The sequence below is a fragment of the Anser anser genome (assembly GCF_964211835.1).
Source record: "Anser anser genome assembly, chromosome: 26".
Taxonomy (NCBI): domain Eukaryota; kingdom Metazoa; phylum Chordata; class Aves; order Anseriformes; family Anatidae; genus Anser; species Anser anser.
This window is the reverse complement of record NC_139747.1, coordinates 626,337-649,551: the sequence shown is the minus strand read 5'-3', so window position 1 is coordinate 649,551 and position 23,215 is coordinate 626,337. Positions and strand designations below refer to the sequence as shown.

The window sequence follows — 23,215 nt, the reverse complement described above, 5'->3', positions numbered from 1 at the left end:
CAGTTGTTTCAGGCTGTAGTTCCTTGTATCTTTTTTTTTTTTGCAGGTTGGGTAGCCAAATCATGCCTTAAAATGTGTTTAATAGGTTGGTAAATGGTTTATTAGTTTGCTTCAGTTTTGCATCACTATAGTACATGCTGCAGCAAAGTGGCACGTGTGCTGTAGCAGACGTAGATCTTACACAGAGGCATAGACATAGCAGACGTAGATCTTTCACACTTGTACATACAGAGACCTTCAAACACTTCCCCAGGCAAAAGAGGGTCTGATGAGGGACTGCCCCACACATCCTTAGCAGCTGTTACACTGGAGGATGGCTTGAAAGGTCTCAAGATCTTAAGGCTATAAAAGCTCTAGAAAATTGCTCTCATTAAACCTTTTCATAACCCAGAGGAATTAGAAAAAGCTGGTGCTAACGGAACGGCCTGACATTTAGCTTCAAGCTGTGACAAGCCCTCGGGAAAGGCAACCTGGTGCTGAAGCTTCCCCTCTCCTGCTACATTGCCGAGACCTTTTGAGAGACTTTTTCAGGCCTCCTGGCATGTCTGTTGAGAGGGGAGAATTGAAAACACGAGACCCAATGCCCACAACCGAGAGGTGCATGCACAAGACCCCACACTTTCACACCAACCTCTCAGCTCCTGAAGGCACCGCCACCTTCCTTGGTGGCCTCTGTGTGAGTTGGGAGCTCCTGGGGGCTTGCAGACCACAGATTTTGGCCAGAATGACCCCAAGGCTCCTGCAAGCAGGGCTGTGTCCTGCTGCTGAGGAAGCCATGGGCCCCTCACAGCCACGTCCTCGTCCTGGTGGCCGGTCTCATCTGCTCTCCCTCAAGACCACCTCTGGCACCGTGGGTCCTGCTGACCCAGCGGGACCAGTGACGTGCTGCTGGGGGCTGCAGAGATGTGGCCTGTCCCACCACAGCCCTGCTGGGACCATCCTGCAGCGTGCGACCGGTGCCGTCCCCTGGCTGCCACCGCACCCCTGGTCTCCCCAGCATCAGTGAGATTTCCGCCTGCTCCCTGGGCACCACACTAGTACTTGCCTCGCACACAGTGCTAATTATCAGCAAGGACTGATAAGCATAATTAAAATAGGGCAAGTAATGAGGTATTACAAGTGACTCCTCAAATTAGTATAGTTCTTAAACCTTTTTGTGGACACTTTTATGTAATTTGTAATTAACTCGATGTGAAGTTAACTCAAAATTTGACTTGATGTGAAGTTAATTCAAAAATTGACCTGTGACTTTGGGGGTCTGGACGCTTTCAGGCACAAATCCTCCTGAGATCAGGCCTGGGAGGAGCTCGTTGGGGATGCACGTCCTGGCCTCCTCTCACACAAAGCATGAACAGAAGAAACAAGTAATGGACAAGAAGCTTCTTTGTCTCCACACTCCTGCGGAATCAGCTGTGCACTGCTTCGTGCCTCATCCACAGCCCAGAGACATCTCTCCAGGGAATAAACTCATTTGCAAGCAGATGTGAGAGCGATGGGGAGAGAGACAAGAATGCAGGAGCCTGTTCCTGCAGAAGCATTGCATGTGAAGAATAACTAAAGCAGTGAAAAAAATCAGTTGCTAATAAAAGCAGTGTCAAAATTCTATAACATTACAGCCAAGTGAGACAAGCAGTTTTCACCCTCTTGATTTAAAAGGACCATGGATAAATTTGCTTCCCCCCTTCAAATTACACCAAATTTAACAAATACACTTTTCCCACTAGCAACATATAAAAGGGCTAAATACTGTTAAACAGAAGATGTAACGGCTTGCTCAGGCAGCAGTGAGGAAGCTGGGAGAGCTTCCACACGTGGCAAGGCGGGCACTACAGAAGGGCACAGCTGATTATTTGCAGTTTCTATTCTGTGTGTGCCCAGATGCTGCCTGTGTCTGGGGCTTGTGCCCTGCTACTGAGCCTCCGCATGCCAAGTCAGACACCAAGGGAGCCTCATCTCATTCTAGCCCCTGACAAACTGGTCCGCTAGTCCTGACTTACACCCCAGGAAACTCTCCCACTAGATCCCGTACATCCTGTTGAACAAGAGTTTGATGCAGTAACTTAAATAAGTACACTTTTTTTCAGCACTTACTGAGCTTTTATTCCTCTGTGACTATTATTTAAGTGTGTCTTACCCTTTCACACTTTTTTCATAGACATGCATGATTTAAGTCTGAGGCAGCCATACTTTTCTCACTTTCTGCAGTGACAAACAACCAGACTGAGTCATAACAGGAGAGTACATGATTTCTTGGATAAATCACTAATGCATGCAGACACCCTTATAGAATAATTTTGGTGCAGTTGCTCTGAGGTTACAGAGCCCAAGATGCTATCAGCAACACTGACATGTGGCCCATTTTTTACATGAGAGAAATGGAACATTTGGTGTAAATCCAGGAGGTGGTGTGCAATAATGAATGAGCTCAGCCTTCAGAAGAGGCCTCTGGGCAAGACAGTGTATTGATTTCAACATGATGAGAAAATGAAGAAGGATGATATGTTTCATATTATTGATCCTATCTATTAGCAATAATGACAGGTCACTCTATCGTCCCCCATTGCCCTCCGTCTTCCACTGCAAGAGCAAGCGAGGTTTGCGTGGGAAAGCACAGGCAGCCTGGGGAGAGCTTTATTCTAAGGGACACCTGGTTGTAGCTAACGCTGAGATTTAAAGTGGCGTGTGATTCCGTCCAAGAAGCAATGGGCCTTCCCCTGCTGCAGGAAGGTAAAAATGGTGACTAGACGGACTGATCTGACACAAAGTATTACAGCAAAGGATTTTTCACTGTTGGTCAGGAACAATTTCTCCCAGGGTCACCAGCACACAGTTGTGAACCACAGCCCCCCCCACAGCACAGATGCTCAGCATGTGGTTGTGCCAGGAGCCTTGCATCGCTTCCACAAGCTGCAGACCAGAGCTGTACCCCACACAGCAGACCTTTGTTTCCCTTAGATAAGAAACAAATACATTCAATCTATTTTTCTCTTCAATCCTGTGATTTGGTCTTATTTGTTCTGATCGTGAGGACCAAAACTTGGAATTATAATGCAGTCCAGAGCAGAAAACAAGTAATTTGCAAATGGCAAGGTGATTTTAACATTACAAGTTACAGTTCACGCACTACAGTTTAATTGCATTTGCCCTCCAGCCTTTCAATTAAAAATAAAACAGAAAACAGCACTTTCTGGATGGAAATGAGAATGAGAACAAATTCTCATAAAGAGGAAAATGCTATGTTTGGAGAAGAAGAATAATTATTGCCAAAGATATAATAAGGAGGGAAGGATCATCATTTGCTGTTGTATCCAGGGGCCAAAAGAGTTATTCAGACCTTTCAAAATGGGGCCACGCCGTAACCAGAGGCAGAAAAGAAAAGTGCAGATTATTGCAGAGCTCATGGATCTGCGTCATTTTACCTGAAATTCTGAGAGGCAGTGGTGAGAGCAATGAGCCGGGGAGATGCCAGGTACTCTCCCTGGAGTTGTACTGGGGCAGGTGAAGCTGTCAGGAGCCCCACCGCAGGGCAGCACTCAGCACTGCCCTTTCAGAGGGAGCAAGGCTCCTGCACCATGTGCCACGGGCTCCACACCATGTCGTGCCCTCCGGGAGGGTTTGCAAGCACAAGGGGAAACCCAGCCCAGCCCTGGCCACCGGCAGCTCAAGGTGCAAGAAATGCTCCGCCGATAGCAAGGGCACTGAGGAGCGGCACTGAGGGCACCCATGCCTGCCAGGGGATTTGCAGCTTCCCAGCAGGGTGGCAAACGGCTCCACAGCGTGCTGCAGCAGAGCAGCATTGCAGCACTGCGTGACCCTGCTGGGTAGGAAGCTACAGGTACCAGCTAAAGTTCATTAGTGGTCAGGGAATATATTTCCAGGCTACAGAAGTGAACACCTTCATGGCAGATAACGAATACACACCAACACAAATACCTCCTGCTATTTCCTGAGGGATCTTATACTCATGTTCTTGCCTTCAATTTCTACAGTAGAAAAATAAACCTTAGTGTCAAATACCAAGTTCTTCTGGGTTCTCTCTAGCTACTTTCCACCACCTTGCTGGGTGACTGGCTTCTGATTAGCATTTGCTTCCCCCCCCCACGTTACTGCTGCTGCACATGCACCAAGCAAACAGCCCCTTCCAGCCTGTGGTCCCCCAGCACATGGGGGGGACCCGTGTGCACACAGGGCACCGCAGTCCTGCAGCACAGCCCCAAGAGCGTTCCCGTGTCTCCACCGAGAAGTGTCGTTGGGATTTGCCCTCCAGCAGCAGAGATTTCAGGGTTTTTTGGCTGCCATTAATATGTGCTTAAGCCACAGGGAGCTTCTTAAGACAAACTAACTCATTTTCTGCTCATGACATGGAGCATTTATTAAAACACACACATCTCCTTTTCTCCCAACTTCCTACCAGCAGGGGTGGCTGCACTGCTAGCACCCATATGGTATTAGTTTCAGACCACTTATCTGTAAAGGATGCACCAGGCTTGATAAAAGTAAAACAAAAGGCAGCAGCTTTCTACGCAGCAGGATAAACACATTCGGAAGTTAAGGGGGGACGGGGAGCATTAGTTGTAATGGATTGCAGAGGCGCAGACCAAGCCAGGCTGCAGAAACTCATTTTGCTGCATGGACAAGTTTTAGACAGATTTGCAAACTTCGATGCCTAGAAACCAGTAGGCATTAATGGAGCTTTCTTACAGCCCAGCTCAATTCAAATGAAAATGCAACCAGCAACTTTCAGTTCCAGCACCTAATCAAATCCATAATCTGAATTCATACAGTAGAGGCACTATCTACATGCAGGAAATATTTTTAGGAATCCACTTGTGTAAAAAAAAAAAAAAAGCATTGAAAAAACTGCCAAAAGCAAGAGCCCCTGCTACTGTAGAGCAATAAGCAGCATGTGTTAGCAAACAGATCCATTTCAAAAGCAAAACAAACGAGGTAATTTAGCAAGCATTAAAGACATCTCAGCAAAGCACTTCTAATTGCAGAGGAAAGGCCAGAAGGAGAAACAGACATGGAAAAATTAGCTGCAAGGAGAATATTTTAAACAATTGCAGGTTTGCCACTTCAGATTTTTTCCCCCCCTGCAAAATGCATGTGCATCTGCCGACACATTGCAGAGGAATGCAGCATTGGACATTTTCAGCTCGTGTCACCACAGCAGCACACCTTAGGTCTATACCCTTCTGACTGCATTGTGTTCTACTGAATGGGACCATTCCCTTTGGAGAAGGGTAGGCAGAGGAGATGTGCTAAATCCTCAAACACAGAAAAGGACGAAGCAAAAAATAATGCATCTACTCTCTACATGCATTTCAGACTAATTCAATCCATGGCAAAGACAGCACAAGTTAGGCCCAGGGAAAACAGCATTTTAAGTGTAAGACCAAAGCAGCCCCGAACAGATTCTCAGGAGAGGTTGTGTAGTTTGTCATTTCAAGTGCCTTTCCAAGCAACATGGAAGGATTTGCTAATCCTGCAGCCCTGGCATCCTTTCTGTGCCCACTTCCAGAGGCTCCTCAGGAGGTAGTGGAATAAGCTCTCATCTGGTCAGCCTCCCTCTCACCTTTATAAAAGGGCTGGATTGCTCTCACCTGACTTATTACACAAATAGCACCAGGTTCATTTATTGCAGGAGGTAATTAACACTAGAAAACCCGGCTGTTAGGCAGAGTGGATAGCTCCAACTAACCAGTCCTTGTATCTTACAGTCAAAGGAGATATTTGGTTTTATTTGGCCAAAGCTAAAGCAGCTAAAGTATAGCAGACAGACAACATTACTTACACTGGAGAGCATGAGCATGGCTCAGCAGTTGCTGCAGGAGGCACCCAAAACAGACTAACCTGCAAGAGCTGGGAGAAGTGGGAAGTAATCAGGTCTCCTGCCTCTTGTGATAGGATTTCCCTAGCCATCTGTAATTCATCCTCAGTTTTAACTCACGGTGCTATCAGCTGTACCCTCCTAACTGAGCCACAGTTTCTGTCAGAAGTTCTGCAGTGCATTTACTGGTGGGGCATTTACATTAATAAATGTTCCATACAGGAGTTTCCAAATGGCTTATTCTGTCTTTCCAGCACAAGCCCAGCAGAATTGCCAGTGCCAGCTTAGTGCCTGGAGGACAATCCGTTGTGCACGCTCAGGGGAGATGAGCAAGTTAATGAGCATTTCTCCTCACAGCTATGACCATTGCAGGAGTCCCTAGTGAACCCTGTGGTTTCCTCCTGTGTAATGAAAGCAGAATAAAACTGCCATTTAAAACATTTCTGGCAGAGATTTTGGCTGATCACAATTGTAAACACTGTTGCAACTATTATAGCAATGTTGAACATGCAAAATATTTTTTGCACTTTTAAAGCAAAAGCTTGAGCAGGTTCACAGCTTGGAAAGCACATGTCTGGGTGGTTTATTCTGTGCCATGACACTGGCCACATTTTGCACACTCTTCCACAGCGTTCCAGCTGTTCCACATGGCCACTGATCCCTGCAGGTTCTCCCCTGTGCCGGGGGCAGGGTTTGCTCCTGGGCACTTCCCTGGTGCTACACTGGTGCTGTACTCGGCACATCCCTGGTGCCCATCTCGTGTGCTCAGGGCTGCCTCTCCCGAAGTGGTGCAGAGCTTCCAGACCCTACTACGAACACAGTCCTGCATGCTGAGAGCCCACAGCTTCAACGGCACAGGATGCCCTTGTCCACGGCAATACAAGGATGCCTCAGTTTTAATAGTGTTTGCCACAAAAAAGGACAGCCAAAAGCATCTGCTAGAGAAAATTCTCTTGTGCTGATGGATAAAAGAACATTCTGTCCTTACTAACAATCCTAACTGAACACAGTACAAATTACTTCACCTTTTGTGCAGCAAGTCCCTGAATAAACCGAAGAGCAAACATTGCTACGAAATTATGAGGCAAAACAGCTCAAGCACAAGATGTTTGTGGACATTAGAACAATAAGAAAAACAGCAACAGTAAAATAATAATAATACCAATTACTCACAAGGCCTCATTTGTTCCAGCGCAGTCAGACTTTGCATTGGTATCTGCTCAGGACCTGCAGGCTTTTGCTTCCTCCACAATCCCCAGCAGGCTTCTGGCTCCCCTCAGCCCAAGGAGCCCCCCGCCAGCCCCGTTAGTGCTCCCAGCCGGGTAGTCACCGAGCCGTAATGCTGCGCAGCCCAAATCGCTCAGGTCTGGGTCACTCACTGCTTCCAGCCTTAAAAGCATTTGGCTGCAGCACCTCACGTTTAGTACACGGACCTGGGAGTTGCTTCACGAACTATTTAGAGCGTGGCTTGTATTGAGTACAGAATGACTGCAGGTCTCGGGATGAGGGTGTGTGCTGCTGGCTTATTAATAAAGCCCTGGGACTGCCAGGCCAGCTCGCCGAGCACAGGGCCAAGGCTGGGCTGGCGGGCAGACAGCCCGTGCCCACAGCACATCCCCCCGTGGATGCAGGGCTTGGAGCTGGGCCTCGCCACAGGGCAGAGCAGTAGGGGGCTGGATGAGGCCCAGTGGCCTTGCTGCCGCCTCCCAGAGGCCCTCTTGCTGTCCTGCTCAGCCCCCCAGTGGGGCACAGCCCATCCCCTGCTCCCAGGGGGCTACAGAGCCCTGGCCAAGGCCCCGCTGCGGGTGGTTGGGACCCAGACTGTGCCAATAGCCCATCACCGCCATCCCCACAGACACCCCAAGCAGCCCCACAGCCAGGTCCCCTTCCCTACAGACCCCGTGCTGACAGCCAGAGCTCTGCCTGCCAGCCCTGAGGGCAACCTGCGGGCACAGCACCTTTATGGCACCCTTGGTGCTGGTGCTAATGAGCCTGACACAGCTGGGGCCAGCTGTGCTCACAAGTGCAGCGATCCCTCATCAGGACGAGGTTAATGACTGGTTTTGCAGTAACCAAGATCACCCCAGCTGGCCACTGTAGGGGAGAAGCAAGAGCGAGACGGCAGGATAGCAGCGAGGGAAACAATTCTGCATCTTTTCAGGCAAAAAGCTCTTCTCCTTAGCCAGTCCTGTTCATCACCGCCCTGCATGGTGCCATTCAGTGCGGAAGCTTTAGGACCATGACCTCCAGTGCCCATGTGGTGCATGTGAAAGCACTGCCAACAATGCTCTGAATTTCCACAGGGCCTTTCATTGCACAGCCACATCCCCAGCCTGCCAGGGTTTGCAGCACCTCCTGATGTGTGGCCACTGCTGGTCTATAAGGAAATGAGAAAGGAAAAACATTAAGTGAAAAAACACTCACTGGCCAATTGAAACTGCAGGATGAATTACATGGCCAAGATAAATGAGGTAAAGTTTGAGAGGAAAAGAGCCAGGAGATATTTAATGGCCCAGGCTGACTGTCTGATACAGCATCAGAAATAACAGCACATCCAGCCCACAGAAATGCCAGGACAGAGTACAGGGCTCGTTAGTGACACAGACAGAGGTGCGTCATCTTCACTCTGTCATAGGAATAAATCTTTCCCAAAAGGCCAAATGACTTAATAAGCCTTGGTCCCTTCTCTGTAACAGCTCCGGGGCTGCTGAGTGTCAAAGCCCTTGCTGAAAACCGGAGTGGTGTAGGAGGGAGATGAGATCCATCACACCTGGCCTTGTACCAGTGCAAACGGTGCAAAGATGTGAAAGCATGCCGTGGAAAATTGTATTTCCACTGCACAGTCCCTGCAGCGGCTATTGCAATTGATCAAACAACATTGAAAATAAAAGAAATGGGAGCCAGCATGTCTAAGAGCATACGGCGAGGCAGGCAGTGTGCAGGCTGGGTGATCACCTCCGCTTTCCCAGGAAGGTCAGCAGATTTTTGGACAGCTGAGAACGTTGCACAGGCATGGAGGGCCTGCTGGAGGGCCTGTGCTCCCGTGGTGCCAAAGCTCAAGTACCCATAAATGAGCCTAAGCTCGTGCTGAGAATCTTTAGCTATCCTCTTCTATCCTTGCAAAAAATCTCATCCAAGTGGTTTTGACGTGAAAAACCCAGCTGGCCTTGGTGTGCTGAAGCTGCAGGGCTACCTCTTGGCAAAACCCAGGGCTCCACGTCCTGCTGTGGCCGGGGCAGGTGCCCGGTGACCCCTTCGCCTCCATGCCGGGGACAGTGACACAGCTCCTGGGGCAGTGCTGCCAAAGCCCCTGGTGCATGTTGGTGCCCGCACAAAGGGCGAAGCACAGCACCTCGGTGACCTGGTGAGGTGCAGGCAAGGTGAGCCATGGACCATCCCTCCACAGGTTGTGTATGTTCTTTCGCCTCATGCTTAATTAAATGGAATACTTGTGCTTTATATTAAAATCACAGCAGCTATTGAAAATATATATTGATGATCACAGACTGGGGAATGGATCTGTAGATCAACTTGCAAGAGAAAAATGCTGCTAAATGCTGCTCTCTGAGGCCGCTCCAAACGACCCTACTGGGTCTGACAGCCTGGCATTACTGTGCAGAGAAAAATGGGACAGAGCCATCATCTTTGAATTTAAAATATTACTTCACTTCTCACCAAGAATATACTGAGGCCACTGGCAAAGAAAGGGGTGGCAGGGCTGGGCAGACCGGGTGCTGTCTCTGTGATTTCACCACGGTGCCCTCAGTGCTGGGAGGGTGAGGGGTGACCTGAGCCCTGCCTGTTATCCCTTCAATCCTCCTCCTCCCCTCCCAGCAGCAAGACACAGGGGATGCATGGCTGGCCGGTGACGCAGCCACCCCCGGAGTCACGGCAATGCAGGCAGCCGGTGCGGGCTGCTCGTCCTCTGCCTGGAGCAACAGATGAGAGCCGCTCCTCCTCCTTCCCCATGCAGAAGCCAAGGCTGCAGCTGCAACCACAACTGAAAGCCACTCTCTGACACTGCCGACCTCAGCTGCTCCCATGTGCGATGCTGCCACAAAAATACTTTTGTCTTTGGAGTTTAAAAAAGCCCTAAAGCCCTAAAAGCAGGGTGCGGGGGGACAGCAGACACTCACTAGAATCATGGTGCAGCAGCTGGCCAGCTGCACAGGCGATGGCACAGCACAAAGCAGCGGTGCTCAGGGGTTCACGGTGACGGCCCCTCGAGTGGTGCTTCAAAGGGGTGCCTCGAGGCCAGCAGCCCCTGTGGGAAAGTGCACACTAAATTACTGTGCCGTCATCTGCTGGCCCTCTGAATGGCTGCCGAGTTCATTAAAATGGTGAAAGGGGCCCCATGAATATTAAATCCCCAGCAGAGTGAACAGGTCCAAAGAAAGATGCTGTTGGCAGGAACAGGTTGTATCGGAGCCTGTGCTGGGTGACCAGTTAATAATGGGTGAACTGGGGCTGGAAGATTAATATACTTTTTCAAATTCCTTTTCTTTTGGACTTTGCTAGCATCTAATTGCTCAGAGGTTTGAAGGCTTTGTTTTGCTAATCTGGCAGGAGAAAAGGAGCACTCACGGAGTGGGTGGGAATGCAGAGCGGAGCTGGGTATGAAGGTGCCAGGGGAAAGTGTCTCAGCCGAAGAGCACAACCGATCTCTGGGTGACCTGGCCGGAGCCAGCCGGGGCACTGGCCATTCCCTGCACATCCCCCCTGTCCCCTGCCCTGCCACCACCCCCGTGTCACCCCGTCCTCCCCAGCGGACACCCCAGGGCAGCGCTGCCTGCCGCCTCCCATCGCATGCTCCCTGCGGAGCAGGGCAGTGATAGAGCCAAGTGATACAGAGTGCCTACTTCAAGCCTAGGAAATGACGGCTCTGCCACAAGAAAGCAAAGGCAGCTTTGGCCGTTCTTCCCGCAGGAGGCCGGTCCCTGCCTCACAGATTATGCCAGAGGCTTGCAGGCGGGCGAGGGGACGGCTGGTGGCTGCCCCGTGTCTCTGTGAAGAAAACAGAATGCTACTCCAGAGCATGTTGAAGGTGGACAGCATTTAGCTGGCAGAAAATAGGTGCAACTGAAACCCATCCTCAAAATAAATAAATAAATAACTAAAATAGAAAAAATAATTTAAAAAATCCAACAATCTAACAGATTTCAAATTATTTATTTTTAACATTCCTTTTGAAATACTTCTCTATGATTGTGCTTACTTCAGAAATGGTACATACACAAATATCCTGTTCTCAGAACAGAAATTACCAGGTTGGACATTGTCACGTACAAAACACACGACACGCTGAATGTCAATGGAGAGTATTGTACAAAAACACCCTACATGCAAATCACAATGTGTGTAATTCTCATCTGCCAAGTGACAGTTCCAATTTTTTTGTCCATTGCAAAACAATAAATTTATTTCAAGTGCTGGGAAATTAGGTGATGGTTCTAACACTATTTAAAGATCCCAGACTTGAAATAATACATGACGTTTATAATAGCTAATTTTGCAGGTGCTTACTACCTTTTTCCTCCTGTCTAGTTTGCTGCCATAATTATGATAAACTGAAGCCGAAATTTTTTCCAGTCTCTGTCTAGCTTCAAGCTCGTTGTTTCCATTTCAGACCCAAAGAAGAATCTGTGCACCCTAAAGCTGGTCCATGTTCTAACTATATTGGATACTCTAATAAAAAAGCAGTACATTTTGCTATAAACCTTAATTTGCTTATATCCTTAGATCACCACCACTACAATTAATCCTAAATTACATAGAGCTGATTATGAAGGTGAAAGTCAACAAGAACTCTAACACAGTCACTATTGCTATTATTGTAGCCAGAAAGCATATGCAAATAGAAACCCGCATCTCAAGGGTGGCTCCGTGCCTGCCCCGCCAGCACCGACCCGCGCTGCTGCGCCGCCAGGGCTGGGGCGACGCCGGCTCCCCCCTGGCCCTGGGAGGCTGGCGGGCTGATGGCCGTGCTGCGCTGAGCAGCGGCTCCCTGGCGGCTTGCTCTGCATCCATCGCCGAGGCATTTTTAGCTGGCTACCGGTTGAGCTTGTGTGAGCGCATGGACGGATCTGACCTGGAGCTAGCAAGGCAGCTGGGTCTTTGGAAGCATCCCTGCCGCAGAAGCGCACGCAGGGTTTTTAATTAGCGGGAGGGAGCAGGCTTTCTGCACAGCAGCCTGTTCCCCAGCCCAGCACGGTGCCACAGGCATGGGGGATCGCCAGCTGGTGCCTCTCCTGGCACCAGCTGAGCCCGGGCAGGTGAGGAATGGGGCCTGGCCTGGGGAGGGCTCTGCCGGCCCAGGGGGGCGCAGGCGGCTCCGTGCTGCTGCTGGAGACGAGACGTGCGTGGATGCCTGGACACCACCAGAGCTCACTCCTACAAAACCATCTGAGGAGTCCCGGCCAGGAAAGGCAGGGAAAAGGCTGAAGCCAGGCAGTTTGGAGAAGGAAATCAACTGGCCTTTGGTCAAAAGAGCACAAAGTCCGATTTTTGCCATCTTATTTTCAGAGCTTGTAGGCACTTACTGTTAAGTGGCCACCAATGTGATGTTGAGGACAACATTCAAAATAAAGATGAGTTTTACTAAAGTGCTGGTTCCTACTGGAAAAGCAGGGCTTGACTGCTTTTCTTGTTCAAATGATTTAATAGCTTGGCTTACAGAGCTTTCCAGGTCACATCAGTGCACGCTGGGCTGTATCAGACACTTTGCTGATTTACACTGCCCTGCTCATCAACTGTGCTTCACTGCCCACTGAGTAAAATCACTAGAAAAGAGCACGTCATCTAGCTTTTTAGTTCTGTTTTGTAAGGTTTTAGCCCAGTGGCAGTTTTGTCTCCTCTACAAGCCGCTTTGCTTTAGTTTTTGCCAGCTGAGAAAGCATACTTGTCCTCCATTTTCCTTTGCCTTTTCCTGCTTGGCTCCATGGAGTAACATACCACAAATCACCATCTAATTCAATCTATGCTAAAGCAAAACCTTACGGTCATCCAGTTACCGCTTAGTCTTGTTCCAGATGATGGATCCCAAAGTCAGTGCACCGCCAACACAAGTGCAGTCCTTAGGGCTTGATGCAGGACCGCACAGTGAGCACCATCAGACCGTACCCCACTTGAGCTACTGCAGCCTAACGCAGCTCATCTCCTCGAGGTGGCCGCCCCCTGCAGGAGCCCATGGTCTCAGGCTGCAGTTGTTTGGCTGTGCCCAGCTCCCCTCAGGATCCGGACACAATTTTGCATAATATTGGTGTTTCCATCTGCCAGATTCAAGGCAAAAAATAACCTGAGGATTTGGGGCAGAGGGTGGGTGGAAGGTGGGAATTGTTGTCATCAGCATTGTCATTTTACTGAGATGCATTTTAACGCATCACTGCATTAATAAACTAAAGGTGTGTTTGGAAGTGACTCATATCAGGGTGGGGGGAAGCGGTTGTGACAGGACTCGTGGTGATTTAGAGAAGTGTGCTCTAAGCTGGGCTCCGGCCAGACCTTCCAACGGTGCACGCTGCTTACGCCTGCGGAAGCAGTTGAAGGCATAGACCTGTGCAGTCTGTGCCTCAAACTGCTTTCAGGGGCAGGGTCAGGGAAGAAAGTACAGTGCCACCTTACAAATCAAGAGCCCCCGCCTGGCAGCCTGAATAAAAATGGCCAGCAGCACGAGCACCTCTTTGTGTTCTGCAAGGCCACACACAAAGGAACCATCCTTGCGGAGGGTCCATCCGAGGGTCCCTCATCCCCAGCAAGGCACCATCACATTCCTGGCACTAGCCAGGTTGCTTGTTCGTTATTTAACACCATGCACCTGCAGCGTTCCGTATTTCCCAATGAAGATAATCATTTCCTCATTAAGAGAAGCTATTGAATCAATAGTACAGAGCTGTGGCTGAATTTAGGTCATTTGCCTGTTAAGACCAGCACTAGTCTCATTAAAAATACGTGGGAGTGGGACATCACAGAAGATTCTATTTTGAACCACCTTTTTACTAGCTCTTCCTTTCTGGATGGAAATGCTTGTTCTGATCTATTTCTGAATACCGGTTGTCTCCAGGCCTTTGAAAACCCCCTTCCAGCCCCAGGGTGCTGATCTCACCTCACAGAGCAGCACTTTTCCGCCACAGCCCACCTGCAAAGCACCTCAAGGCCGCTGAGGGATGGGGATTTTGCTTCAGCAAAGGGAACAGCACCTGCCCCAGCACCTGCCGGACGCGGTGGGGTCTGTCGTGCTCTGCCCTATCGCCCTGGCCCTGGCTGGTGGGGATCCAGCGCTCATCGAGGCATAGAGTGGAAATCTGCGCAGAGAGCAAAGCCCCTGTGAGATCCAGACCCACGAACACCCGCGAGGAAGGACACTGCGCCCAGCTCTGCCTCAAGGACAGGAGCCTGCCAGCAGTGCTAATTAAAAAGGATGCTTCCTTAGCGTGGTGGGACAGACTGTGGCTCTGACGCCTGTCTTGGATGCCACTGAGGGTTCGGGGCCACCACATCCAACAGAAAATAAAGTAAGGTTATCCTGGATATTTGTTGCCTTTGGCTGACAAGGTGCAAAACAGCTTTTTTTGTATTTTCATCATACCATTATTGCTATTATTGCAGGCTATAGCAATGCAGTAAAAGGCAAGCTGCCAAACTGCCACATATTTTGATTCAAGCAATCACTTAAAACATGAACTTGTAAGAGGCTTTATGCTTCGGAGAGCAAGAAAAATCACAGAATATGGTCCTAACTAAATGCCTAAAGGACTGTTTAAAATATTGTTAGACTGTCTGATGAAATAAAGGCTTTCTACAAGAATTCAGTGTGTACTCACAAAGAGTCAGTGTTGTCAAATACTAAATTTGAACTCATTCAGTTATTTACATTTACTATGATAACAACTATGATTATATAAATGGATTGAAGCTCTGGAGTGAAACATCCATCCCACGCCTTTGCTTGGTCTTATTACTCCAGCCACTTTCTCTACAGCAAATGCTCACAGGGTTTTTTTTCCTACCTCATATTGCTCCTTTTGTCCTGTACAGCCTGCAGTGGGTGGCTGCAGAAACTGCAGGCTGATTTCAGATCAGCAGCCAGGTTCCTTTTCTTGCGGAGCTGGTGTGATTGAAAACACCTAATTCTGCACTGCCTCCCTGCTCACAGATCACTGAGAGGTTTCTCTTTCAAAATATTGTCACTCAATATTTATGCAGCGTTCACATGAATAGTGCCTATTCCACTATTCAGTCATGCGCCTGCTGCTGTCATTTTGCAGAGCAAATGGGGATGCTCCTGAGGCTGGCAGAGGCTTTCCCTGCCTTCTTCTTGCTGCTCCTTCCAGGGCCAGGCATGGCAGGGCAGGGACCCATTTCCAGCTGCAGGAGCGCAGCGCTGAGCTCCAGCACCCGCTTGCTGGGCGCTCCTCAGCAAGGGCAGCTTTGTTGGCAGAGGAGAAAGGACGAAAAATACAGCTTTGTTCTCCCTCCAGATGCCCTTTGCTGACTGTGTGCTTTGATCTCAGATTAGGAGAGCATGTTTAAAATTTAGTGATGCTAAAACTGGACCGGGCTTAAAGCTGCTACTCTCCCCCCAGCAGTAACCAGCAGGAGCCCCTGGCATCCAGCCCACACTGGCCAAAAAGGTTTGCTTTTCCTCCACCCCACTTCTCTGCCAGGGAGTTACGACAGCAATTAGAGGAGTCAGGCTGGGAGGGGGATGTGTTTTTGCCTCCAGATTTTTTTCTTCTGTTTCCAATTTCTTAAGTTTCTCTTTTCATCACTCTCCTTTCACTCTTGGCTTTTTGCCTTCAGGCCATTTTCTTGCTGAGCCACAAGGGAAGGAAGGTGAAGAGCAAAACCAGCACACACAAAATCACCTCCCAGATCTGAAAGCCGCAGAGAGCCTGTGTCTGTGCTGTGCCAGAGAGAGGTCTGTGCATCTGACACAGCAGGGGAGAGAAAGGGGATAGGAAAAGCAGAAAGAAAACAAGATAAACACTCTCCTAGTGCCAGGATCTGCAGAGAAGCCTTGGGGATGATTTGGGATTAAATGCTGACAGCAGGGGATGCGAACTGCAAGCAGATGGAGTTCGGCCCCTAAGTCACCTAGCCACACGTCAGAACGTTCACCTGCTCCTCAGTCTGAGAACCTGGGACAAAAGCATTGCTTATCCTGCGGTGTCGTGAAGTTGGAAAAGAGTCAGCATGAGGAACTGGCACTCAGGGCTTGTTCTTCGCCATTCCTCGAGCCCCCACTCATCTTGCTCCTCCTGGCACCTCTGCTAGGGAGCAGCGGCGCACGGCTCCAGCTCTGTTCTGCTCCAGCATCTGCAGTGGGTGAGGATGAGCAGTGGCTCTGAGACCGCATCCAGGCAGCTGGCATCTGCTCGAAGCCTACACCTATAGTAGCTGTGAAATGCAGAAACCCAGAGAATGAGCAGTGCCATTGTTCGTTGCTGGCATTTAAATATTCTGCTGTGGTCATCTGCAATAAACAGGCTCCTAGACTGGGTCAAGCTTTTGCCATTTCACAAGTCAAAAATGTCCAGAAAAAAGTGATATTTAGGTTAGCTTGGACCTGTCACAACAGACACAAAATCGTATTAAATTATGCTTGTTGAGAGAGAAAGAGAGAGAGAGAGAGAGAGAGAGAAAGAGATCCCATGTGAGCTATTAAGAAAAAAAAATAAAAGCAGATATAAATAAAGATAGAGGCAGAGAATAGCAGATCCTAAAAAGTGTGCAATTTCATCTTTTGTACAATAGACACAGCTTCTTTCTTTCCTCAGACTGGAAGGCTAAGCATGACAACCATCTCATCAACAGCAGCATATAATAACATCTCCTTGCTATTAATATGCAAATCGAAATGCACACACTGATTAAAAACATATTAGACAAAGGCTATTGTCAAAGATCTATGAGAACACCATGAGGCTTGATTAGCAAGCAGTGGGCCACGAAGGGGATGCTGCTTAAACTGTTCTCTTTCAAGCCCTGGCATGGCAAATCCAGCTCGTGCCATTGAGGCAAGCAAGCTGTTACCATCACCACTGCCGCACCACTTCAGCGTGGCTCCCACCCCGTCTGCCCTGGGGGAGCAGCCCGGCTCTCGCAGCCCCCCAGGAGCCAGCCGGAGCCAGGACTAGGTGGGGGGCAGCTCCAGGACCTGCGGGCTGTGGGTGTGGGAGGGGAGCCAGGAGAGGCTGGCCGGGGCGATGAAGGACTCTGGCGCATTTGGTGGCCCTCGGGCACGGAGAGACATCCAAGGCAACCGTTTAGCCTCAGCTGCTCATGTTCGGCCCCGTGCCTTTAGCAAAACCACAGCCTGCAACCCCTCTGTTAAAGGATGTGAAATGAGGTCCTGGCAAGGGTACGAGCCAGCTGCACTCAGAGATGATTTTGAGTAGTACTGGCAGGATTATGACATGCACAAAGGTGCTGGGAAAATGAGGAAATGATATAGAGAAGGAATTTTATAGTTTGCTTTAGCTCTCCTGTGACTTAGGGTACAAGTAATAGGTAAGACAGAGATATAAAAGTGTAATACATTGCTCAGTCCTGAAGAGTTCTGCAGCTGCCTCCTGGCCCAGCACTTGAAAGCCAGAACATACATAGCAAAGATAAACATCACTAGGTCAATAGGAATAGCTCCATCATCCCTCTTCTGACACTGAAAATAGAAATTAGACTACAAAATTTATTCTCGAGTCTTGAAATCAAGCTCAGTGCAGTAATATAAGTGGGGAACACATTGGAAAGTCAATGGCTACTTGCTCTCTCTTTCTTAATGTTATGAATATCGAACAACCAAATTGGGTCCTCCCCGTCTCACACTACAACAGCGGCAGAGGTTCCCAATCACTTCTCGCTGATGGGAGAGGACTTCCAGCTGGCCAGACACTGCAGAAACTCAGAGAAACCCAGAGAAGTGTGGCAAGCTGCTAGCATAGCCAGGAGGAGGAATGCATACTTTTGCATACATAATTTGAAGATTATGGAAGGTGGATTTAAAGGTCAGGACTTGCTAATTAAGTTGATGCAAGAGGAACTTAACAAAGAAAGTACCGCTTACGTACCAGGAGTATTCTTCTCCCATGATTAATTTCTTTGTATTAAGTGGAGTGTCTCAGGGCAGAGTCACTTTACACACTGTTGCCATAGAGCTTTATTGCCTTAGCACAGGAAGCCAGTTAAAAAACATGTATTATTTGTGCTGTAATATGTCTGCGCATAAAACACTACAGAAAGGTAGCGTCTTGCCTTCTGAAACACAACCTGCAGTCTTGCATCAGAGCCTGAAGAAGCGTATTAGTACGTGCTACAAAACTTGAATGGAACACATCTACAAGACTACAGTTCTGGAGTTTAAAGATCACACTTCCAGCTGCCACCCAGCGCCTGCAGTGCTCCAGTTAGCACGGGCTCCTTAGAAATGTGTGTGTGGCAAGACACAACCAGACTGACAACTATTGAGCTGTACTTTCCTTACAGACTGTCTTGCACAGAATTTTAAGCTGGGAAACTTTGATCAGAATAAAATTAACTTCTGTAACGTATAGATGTGCTGCGTGAAAAATGCAGCCTGTGTTGTTTTAACAATAAATCATAAGCAAGTGTCTTCACCCTTCAATTTAAACTAACCTTCAGGGATGCAAGGGTTCACTGTATCCATTTTCAAAGCCCTCAAACATATCTGCACACAGCATTTAAGCCTGGGATGGTATACTAGTCTCAACATCAGAGAGAAGCGTGCAATCTGGAGGCATTTCTGTAGGGATCACTGACTTCCCACTAGGAGATTTGTCTTTTTATGCCTTGCTTTGAAGGCCTAATGAACTTAGGAAAAGCAAGAGATTAAAAGGATTTAGGGACCAAAGCCTGATTGACTGGACCAGGACAACGCTGGCAACAGAAGCAAATATTGTGCTGCCCTGGTTACCCTGGTCTGGAGCAGGGCAGCAGAGGGGGTGACAGTGTCTCGCGCTCACCTCGCATGCCTCCTGCTCGCTGGGACGTGGTGGCGTGGGACTTGGCATTGCAGTCTTCAGTGCCTCTCCTCCTGCGCTCCCACCTACCTTCACACCACCTTTCCAGCATCTCAGGACAAACCATCTACCACAAAGCTGCCAGCGTGGCATAAAATGTTGCTTTTATAAATTAGATACAGGTCTTACACCTTTGGTCATTCTCTAAGACCAGGCAAGCCACCAACTCCAGGCCGGGCAGGACAGCAGGGGAAAAGGATTTGTGTGCTGGCTGTAGGGTCTCAGTTCAACCCAGCTCACTGCAGAAGAAGCAGAGCTGTCTATACACATGCCTAGGGAAAGAAATTGTGTTTGTGCTGTAATTAATTTGCTGCAATTAGCTTGTAGTGATTACCTGAGCACACAAGTTAGAGGATTCTTTTTTCTCCTGGCAAAATTGCCTCTGCAGCAGCCTAAGTGCAACCTGGAGGAAGGAGCACATGTTGCAGGAAGAATCTGGGGGGAAGGAAGCTCAAACGAGTCAGGCTGCACATGCCTGAATGATGTGCCCTATTTCTGTACATCAGTCTCTCTGTAAAGAGGCAGCTTAGCTTCAGAAACACCATCTTATATTATTACCCAGAACACAATAAATGAAACAGCCCCATAGCTATGAAACCTAAGGAGATGCTTACTCATCTGTGAACAACCCATTCTCCTCCACACATGAAAGGCATTGATGCAAGTGCACAAATTAATCATATAGAGCTTCTCTAGTACTTTTTACTGTCCCCAGAGAGTAAACAATTAGATTCTGCAGTGCATCTGGCCCTCCCCTTTGTATGACCAAAGGCAGAAATGCACGGGTCATCCCCAGGGGCTGGCTCCACAGAGAGCAGAGCTCCAGGCAGTCCCCAGGATGAGCAAAGCCCCTCGTGCTGCTCGTTCTTGTGCTGTGCTTGGATCCCCTGGCGAGGAAGAGGAAGTGAGACGCTGCTGGCAGGAGGAGCACGGTGTGCTGCAGCGTGCGGACCAGTGGCACAGCGCAGGGGACATCTCGGATGTGCAGGCACCTCCCTGCACGCCACGAGCTTTCTAATGGGAGAAAGCTGTAGGTGTGGGAGCCTCTCAACACAACTGCAATGCAGCACGCACAAAAACAATGCGAGTATTACATACACGGGCATATGCAAATACAGGCACACAAATAACCCGGCTTGTAGTATGTTTTAAACACACAACATGAAATCAGCAGGAGTCAGTGAAGGGGTGAGAGCACTGAAGGGACAAGTTTTTGTGATGAACTCCGCGGGTCCTCACTCTCCCCCTCAGTAACACAATCATTTTCCTCCACTAGACATTCTCCTGACTACTATATCCAAAGAAGTGAAGGGAAAAAATCACATCAGACAGACTGTAAACTGGAAGAATTTGTAACTTACTTCAGTTGTCCCTTTTGTAAGCAGAAGATATTCTTCAAGCACGTAACAGCATCCTGTGCACTTATTTGCAGAAAACCTCAGCACCTCCTCGGCACTCCCCTGACTCCTAAGGGCTGAGGAGCCAAGAGCTGAGCCTGTGCCCACTGTTCTCATGGGTGACGTGATCGGAGCCACCACCTGCTGCTGCTCTCCACGTGCTGAGCAGGGAGAAAGCTTAACAAGCAGTAAATGCTAATTTCAAATAAGACTGGTGCTTCTCTACATCTTTCACAAAGCCACTCAGGCTAAACTAAACTAAGCACAAACAAAACATAACAGGAAAGATTTTCAAAGCAGGTAAAGACATTTAGGCAAAATTTAAAATTCTGCATGAATTTTGTGTTAATCAGCTATGAAGATAACCAATGGATCACTCCATTCTTTCAAGTCAATTAGCCCAGCTGTCATACACACATAGCACGTCCTCTGATTTAATGCCAAATGAAAATAAAGCACTGAACATTAAGTATATTTGCAAATGGATTTCATACGGAAAAATAAACAAACAAAAGAAACACAATGCAAAGTCAAAAAAGTCTCTTTTCTTCTTAGACTAGTCGGGGTCTCTTTAGTCTTCATTGCTGACAGGCAAAATAACATGGGCTTCTGTGGCACAACATCTACTATTGATTTCCTTCCTGATTTAGGAGAATTATTTTTCTTCTCTCCCAGAGATTTGCAAAGAGTCTTTTCAAAATAAATCTGTTGAGTTTGGGCTTTTAATCACCTTTTCAAGGTATAAGAATCATTTTCACCAGCAAAAAATAGGTTTGTTTTCATTAAAAGGTTACCCTGGTAGCGAGGTAGTGAGGGATTTCAGAGTCCCAGATGAGACGGTAATTAAAAAGCCAGTTGCACAGCATAATCATAAGAAAGGAAAGCAGAGCAGCTTTCCCTGGCTCTGCTTCCTGCAGCGGCTGCCACAGGGCTGCAGCAGAAACGCCCTGCAGCCGGCTGCAGCAGGGCAGATCAGCAGCCCACAGCAGAGGAACTTCTTCCCAGGGTGGGGAGAGGCACGAAGAACAGAACCTCGTCAGCAGCAGTGAGACTATTTCTTGTTCCTGCGGCACCACAAGGTCCCCTCCATCAGAAGTCTGCTCTTGCTTCATCCCACAGGCTCAATTACACCTGGAGTTGTTTGTAGCTACACAGCCCTACAGGTACCAGCGCTGGTTTCAGGACAATTACTTCTTAGCATGTGCTGCCTTGTGACTTACTGACTTTAAATATTGCATTTGCCACAAATATGGTTGAGCATAAGTTTACAAGGAAGTCGCCTTGATTTTACTTGCACATCAGCCACTCAGATCTGCTCTGCTGTACAATCCCTTTGGGTGTTGCTTCACTCAGAGACCAAAATTAAGGCGACAAGCAGTGTCCTCTGCTTGTCCTCTATAGTGTCCTCTACAGCATCCTCTGCTACCGAGCTCGCTAACTTACAGGCGACCATATTAAAAACATACAACAATAGTAATAATACTGTAAACAGGCCAATGACATTTGCATCATAACTGCAGGTTTCCAAGTGACGTGCCCAACTGTCTCTCATCTGAAACAAACAGCACTGCTCAACACCAAAATGCAGAGCGATACACTTCTTCTTCGCTTTGGTTTATTAATGTGCAGAGAAGCGGATGGAGGACACAGATTAATCACCTATGGATGATTTGTTCACTTGGCAGAAAATTCACAAACCTGCAGGCCACTGTGGTGAGCTGTGGATTAAATTAGACGTTTCCCGATGCAGAACCAGCAGCGGAGGGTCACTGCTCTTCCATGAGATGCTGGAGTTCTGTTAAATGAACTGATGGATCCATAGACATCACTGCTCACTTCCAGACACAAGACAGCCTCTGGTTGAGTGTGCACAAAAAGGAAATGTCAGAGCCTGTTATTTCGGAGATGCAGAAGCAGGGAAATGGCCAGTCTCAGAAGAATTGTGCTACTACACATATAAACCAACCAGACTGCTCTTTAAAGAGGTGGTGCTTAATCTCTATCGGCATTCACAAGATAGGTTTGCTGCATGCAAAGTGCACTAACCAAGTAGGTGTAACACAGGCCACAGCAAGGTTTGTTTTGCATTCCTTGTAGGACCTACTTGAAATTTGATCTTGTTTCTTACAGTTCTTTGCATTGCAATGGGCTAGGTAAGAAATCCAGTCTCCTCCTGCTGACTGCAGTAGAAAACCTAAAATCATTGCGAGCTCCCTTATTTCCAGTGGATACAGTTACTTACATATCAGCTCACCCCAAAGCCAGGGAGGAACTCACACTCTCCTCACCAGCGAGCACCAAAGTGCTACAGACCGGGACCTAGCTGGGATCTGCACGGCGTTCCTCTTGGACATTCAAGGCTGTTGATTTTTTTCCCTTCGAGTCTTCTGAGGCTTTTTCCTCCCTGTTAGCAAGGAGCCAGTCCCTGCCGTGGGGCGCTGGCTGCGCAGCACTCGGACCAGGGTCCCGCGCACGGCGGAGCAGAGCCTGGCCTGGAGGGCTTTCCTGAGCAGCCGGCGCCGGGAGGCGATCCTGAAGGGTCTGCAAGGCGTGCGGCTCCTAAGGCTGATTCCTGCCCTAGCACAAAGCTCGCCGCACTGCTGCGCTCGCCCTGGCGCAGCCCCAGCTCCCGTGCGGCGAGGGCAGCTCCGGGGACAGGCGCAGGTCGGCCTCCGTGTCCTGAACGCGGCCTCCACGCCGGCCTCGTGCCCCGCGGCCTCCCCGCGGGTGCGGCGGGCGAAGCGCGTGCAGCAGGGGCTGTGCCACGTGCGCCAGGCTTTAGCTGTGCATTCAAAGTCGATAAAGCGGACGGCTTCCGTCTAGCCTTTAGGAATCCTACCAGCAGGAAAAGGATCCTACTCTTTCATTTTAGTTTTCTCTGTTCAGTGAACCATTTGTTTCTCTGAAGACAAAGAGGAAAGGAAAACATTCATCCGTTACACAATCCCTGCGAT

The 23,215-nt window shown here is 48.7% G+C and overlaps 1 protein-coding gene across 2 annotated transcripts in view; it reads right to left on the bottom strand.

The window, feature by feature from the left end:
• Positions 1-10,981: 10,981 nt before the first annotated feature.
• The window catches only part of ZMAT4 (zinc finger matrin-type 4), a 99,788-nt gene continuing 87,554 nt past the window's right edge, over positions 10,982-23,215 (bottom strand). For both annotated transcript variants that reach the window (XR_014575412.1, XR_014575413.1), the window contains exon 7: positions 10,982-23,163. The gene's annotated coding sequence lies outside the window, so the exon portion shown is untranslated. The remainder of the gene's footprint in view (positions 23,164-23,215) is intronic.